This window comes from Hyperolius riggenbachi, chromosome 3 (genome assembly GCF_040937935.1).
Source record: "Hyperolius riggenbachi isolate aHypRig1 chromosome 3, aHypRig1.pri, whole genome shotgun sequence".
Classification (NCBI taxonomy): Eukaryota; Metazoa; Chordata; class Amphibia; order Anura; family Hyperoliidae; genus Hyperolius; species Hyperolius riggenbachi.
In genome coordinates, this window is record NC_090648.1 from 314,998,447 (window position 1) to 315,004,446 (window position 6,000).

Sequence of the window (6,000 nt, forward strand, 5' to 3'; positions counted from 1 at the left end):
CAATCTATCCTACCCTCGATCTACTTACCTGGGGCTTCCTCCAGCCCCTTGCAACTGACATGTCCCACGCCGCAGCTCTGCTCTCAGCCGTCAGCCTAGGGTCCCCGCCGGTGCAGAGGCTGACCTCGAGGTCGTGCTCTACTGTGCCTGTGCTAGTGCCGCTGTCAGTCAAGTCCACGTTATCCGGACTGTACTGTGAAGGCACAGAACTACTGCGCCTGCGCAGTACAGGCCAGACAACATGGACTTGATTGACAGCAGCACTCGCGCAGGCACAGTAGAGGATGGCCTGTCAAGACACTGCTGGGGACCCCGGGCCGGTGGCTGAGAGCGGTGCTGCAGTGTGGGACATGTCGAGGGTATGATACATTGCCTGATAACTCCTTTGAGCTATGCTCAGTGTGATTATTTGTCTTTGAGGTGATGCTTATGAGGCCTGATAAACTATGAAGAGGGAAAGGAGTGATCGTTGGTGGCAGGGGGTGGCCTTTATATGCTGTGGACCAATCTGACTGAGGGTCGTATATAGATTGAGTGCCCAGTCTTACGGCTGAAGTAGTGTCTGCCACTTGGGGGGGGGAAAGGCATATCCAGCTGCACGTCACTCCCTTTTGAACCTTGAGTTGAATGATGCAGTTTCAAGAAATTCATTTGTGTTTTTGGACTGTATAATAATAAAATTTTTATAGTGCTTTTCTCCCTGGGGACTCAAATCGCTGTGACCCTGCGTTCTGTGGGTTTTAGCCTTTTCTTTAACCCCTTGAGTACCACAGTGTTAAAGAGACACTAAAGCGGAAAAAAAATTATGATATTATGATTTGTATGTGTAGCACAGCTAAGAAATAAAACATTAAGATCAGATACATCAGTGTAATTGTTTCCAGTACAGGAAGAGTTAAGAAACTCCAGTTGTTATCTCTATGCAAAAAAGCCATTCATCTCTACGACTTTAAAGTCATGGAGAGGGCTGTCTTCTGACTTTTATTATCTCAACTGTAAGTGAACAGTTTTCTTTTTATCTGCCAGAGAAGAGGTAATTAGTTCACAGACTGCTCCGAAAGAATCATTTTGAATGCAGATTGTTGTGTAATCTACACATATTAAAGAATGATGCAATGTTAGAAAACACACTATATACCTGAAAATAAAAATATGAGAATATTTTCTTTGCTGCTAATCTTCTAGTAATTATTCATAGTACACAACCAAATCATTATATCATATATTTTTTTTTTTTTGCTTCAGTGTCTCTTTAAATCCCCCTAAAGACCAGTCCATTTTTTGTAAAATAGGCCACTGCAGCTTCAAGGCCAAGCTGCAGGGCCGCACAACACAGCACACAAATGATTTCCCCCCCCCCCTCCTTTTCTCCCCACCAACAGCTTTCAGCTCCCCCAGTGTTTATTTTTTTAAATAAATATTTCTCTTATTATTTTTTAAATAAATGTGTCCTTTTTTTAAACATTTTTGTCCCCAGCCCGCCCTTCCTCCCCCTGCCAGCCAATCCTCGTGATCAGCTGTCATAGGCTTCAGCCTATGAAAGCCGATCACCTCTGAGCCTCTGGAGGGGACAGCCGTCTAACAGTCTCTGAGCGGCGAGCGGCCGCGCCCATTGGCATGATGCGGTCGGCAATAGGCTAAAGCTGTCAGAGGAGAAGCCTTTTGCACTGATTGTGGAAGTGAAATCTTTAGAGTAGGGTCTGCATGAGAAAAATCACGTGCACCAAATGTTTTTAGAGGATCCTTGCCCTCTGACACAGGCATGTTCCCATCTGAAGGACATGCCTTTGTGTGCCTTCCGATCCGCTGAAAGCTCCCACTGATGAACTTCATCGGTAGATGATACCTCCTTTACCATGAGAAATGTTTACCTTTTCTCGAATATCCTCAAGGGATCATAAGGGATGTTTCAATGACAACAAGTATCTCCCTCTGTACATATTTATATCTATAAAAAATGTAGACACGGGCATGCGTAATACTACTGGACATTGCAACCCGGAAGTATGTTCGCTGGCGAGCTGTTCACCACCATCTCTAAATGGCAGTAGATGCTGTTTTTTTCATGTCTGCCAGTAGTAAAGATGATTACGTGCAGGTTGATTGTGGATCAGACAATATGAACAAATAACATGGCAAAATATATCAAATATATCAATATATTTCTCGATCTCTCTTCAATTTTTATGTCTTACTTGCAATGTGTTGTTTTATTATTTCTTTACTTATTTTCATTTATTACAAAATGCTCTATATATTGTATTTTGCAGGACAAACCAGGCTTTCTTTGAGTGGTACTTTTTGCTAATAATTACGGCAACTGGCCAAAGCCCCAAGTATTTTAAAAAGCCCAAGAGAATCCTTTGCATTCATCTTTTCCCCCCCATGTAGAGGAAGGATGTTACAAGGTGTTTAATATTTACCTGTCACAGTGGCAGTTGCATGGTTGCAGTCTCCTCCAACCAGTTTGATTACTTTTCCAATGCTGATGCATAGGGGGAGCAATTCAGTTCAAACCAGCAGAATCTGAGGAGGAAGTGCCGCTGTTTGGGTTGAACCGTCACCCTGTGGAGACTGCAAAGAGGAAGGGCAGACTTAATTCTTGTATAATGGTAACTGTAGCTGTGAAGGTATGTGCTAGCTATGTTATAAGTGATTTATTTCATATAGGATAAAGTTCTACACAAATAAAAACAGGCTGGTCGAGTGAGTGCCTGCAGAGCACTTGGAAATACATTTTTGACTATAGTTGGACTTTAACGCATTCTTATCATCCATGTTGGTTTTTTTTTCAGGATTTATTTTATAAATTGATTTTTTTTTACTTGCCGTGAGAGCTCTTAGGCTGAATAAAGGGCTTTTCTGTTTGTCATCCCTTTCAGCTTTCCTCGCAGTTGTCCAAAATGAATTCACTCAACTCTTTCACTGCTATCTATTGTTCTTCTTCAGTGTGCAGAGCACAGCATCCTGACAGTACTGCAGTATTGAATTATCAGCTTCTCACTGACTATTAATTTTTGTTTCTACACATTATTGATCTAAATGTAACTGCTTGTCTCAAAATGCAAAATGAAAACATAAAAAGCATGAGTGTCTGTAATATCCATACAAAGAAATTAACATAATCAGTCATGCAAAAGGAAGTGTTCATAATATGATAGATGATGTCTCTGCTCAGACATTGTTCGTTCATGCTTCATTTTTAAGTTATTTCATCTTAAGAGTGTAATCATATTTTTGTTAGTTTTTTTTTTCCTTCATTATAACTTTTTTATTTTTATTTTTTTTTTTTTAAAGGAGATCAGGCACTAAAATCTCACTTCACATTAGCAGAACAGATGTCAACATGATCAAATTACCTGCAAGTTATTTAAGTGAATGTGATGTGAGAGGGATAAGGAGGCTGACATATTTATTTGTTTAAACAATGCAAGTGGCCTGGCTATCCTCTTGATCCTGTAAGGCTCCGTTCCGCTAGCGAAGAAAAAACCTGATTGTTTTCTCATCGAAGAAATAGACATATTCACAGATCCTATGTTATTTATAGGATGCGTGCACACTTATCAGTTTTCTCAGGATACGCTTTGAATTCACCGTTGTACATCTGGCGAAGAGGAAACTGAGCCTTACGGCCCTTTTCCACTAGATGCAAATTTGTTTGTTCTTCAGCACGTTAATTTACATAGCAAAAATTTCCTCCCCATGGGGCCTGGGCTAACGGTGTACATGTAATTAAGGTGCTGGGGAATTTGGGCGCAGGGTCAAGCTGAAAAATGGCTCACTCTGCTCCTGCAAAAGTCTCGGCGGCTTTAATTACTATTCCCCCTCTAAGCCGCCGTGGTAAGACTTGATTCTATTGCTAGCGACCAAATTATACTAAGAGAAGAGGGTGTAGGCAGCGCTTCCAAATACAGAAGGCTGCACCTGAGTTGAATTAGCTGCAAAGAAGTGCAGAGCTCCAATGAACCATATTACACAACATGCATTCAAACAGGTACAGCAATGCAGGGCGTTAGCTTCAGCAAATAATGTGTGCACAAATCATTTTCTACTAGACTTCCCCCCCCGGCGTTGACGTGCCCCCTCGGGGGAAGACCTAACCACTAACCTAACATTAAAAGCATAACTTACCTGGTGCGACTTATCATACAATGGTATACACATTTCTTCAAGACAGACAAACAAAAATGACAGCGCTCACAGGCTGCAACTGGCTTATAAACCATCAAGGGGCGTGTACAGACCCCCAGGGGCTAAATACACGCCTTGAATCCAAATCAGATGCAAAATTATGCAAATTAAGTGCAAATTTATGTGCTAGTCCCTAATCTAAAATTTGAATGCATTTAAAATTTGCAGCCTGTGAGCGCTGTCATTTTTGTTTGTCTGTCTTGAAGAAATGTGTATAGCATTGTATGATAAGTCGCACCAGGTAAGTTATGCTTTTAATGTTAGGTTAGTGGTTAGGTCTTCCCCGAGGGGGCACATCAAGGCCGGGGGGAAGTCTAGTAGGAAATGATTTGTGCACACATTGGGCCTGATGCTATTCCAGGTGATAAGTAGCTTGCAGATGCGAGCTACTTATCACCTTGCCATCGCACGAGGATTACCGGTAAATCCTATTGCCAGTTTCACTCGTGCGATGGCCGATCGTTATAGAGCATTACTCAGGCGAAAGCCTGAGCGATGCTCCCTATTCCCGGGCGATGGGGAGCGAGGTTTACCCTGTGGTGCTGTCCATCAGCACCACGGCCTCGCTCCCCACACATGCGCACAACCCGCCGAACATCCGCCGCCATCTTCCGCCGCTGCATCTGGGGGTCTCCTTTAATAAGGAGACCCCCAGAGCTCCCCGCCGGCCGCCGCTCGTCTCCGCAACCCCCCGCAAAGCTAAATGCTTAAATTCCTTATCGCCGCGTTACACCTGTCGGCCGCCGCATCTCGCTGCAAGTCCCCGCTGTGTAATTACAGTGTACGAGTTACTGTAATTACACTCACTAATAACAGAGTCCCGGCAAAGCATCTTTGAATCAGCCGCCGGGGCTCCCCATTGGTTCACAGGCTGAGCCATTTTCATTGGTCCAGCCTGTGAACCAATGGGGAGCCCCGGCGGCTGAATCAAAGATGCTTTGCCGGGACTCTGTTATTAGTGAGTGTAACTACAGTAACTCGTACACTGTAATTACACAGCGGGGACTTGCGGCGGCCGACGGGTGTAAAGCGGCGGTAAGGAATTTAAGCATTTAGCTTTGTGGGGGGTTGCGGAGACGAGCGGCGGCCGGCGGAGAGCTCTGGGGGTCTCCTTATTAGCTCTGGGGGTCTCCTTATGTCGTGCGTTAGCATGTTTAGAACTGCTTTTTGCAGGTCTAAGCTAACGCTCATGTCTGCCGGGAAGCATCGCTTCCTGGAGGCATGCAAGGTGTAAGGAACTTGCTGGGCGATAATATCGCCCAAGCGAGTTCTTTTAGCACCCTGCCTAGGGCTAAATGCAATTGGATCAGGCGACTTTATAGTCGCCTGGTTATCGGACTCACCAGCGTTTAACACTGGCGAGTCTGACAATTGCATCAGGCCCATTATTTTCTGAAGCTAACGCCCTCCATTGCTGTACCTGTTTGAATGCATGTTGTGTAATATGGTCCATTGGAGCTCTGCACTTCTTTGCAGCTAATTCAACTCAGGTGCAGCCTTCTGTATTTGGAAGCGCTGCCTACACCCTCTTCTCTTTGTAAAATGTTCTAAGTATACTGGTGGTAGCCTGCATCCAATCTGCATTCAAATTTTAGATTAGGGACTAGCACATAAATTTGCACTTAATTTGCACAATTTTGCATCTGATTTGGATTCAAGGCATGTATTTAGCTCCTGGGGGTCTGTACACGCCCCTTGATGGTTTATAAGCCAGTTGCAGCCTGTGAGCGCTGTCATTTTTGTTTGTCTGACCAAATTATACTGTTTTTATAGTACAGTAGAATCTTGTCATAGTAAAATCTGATATAG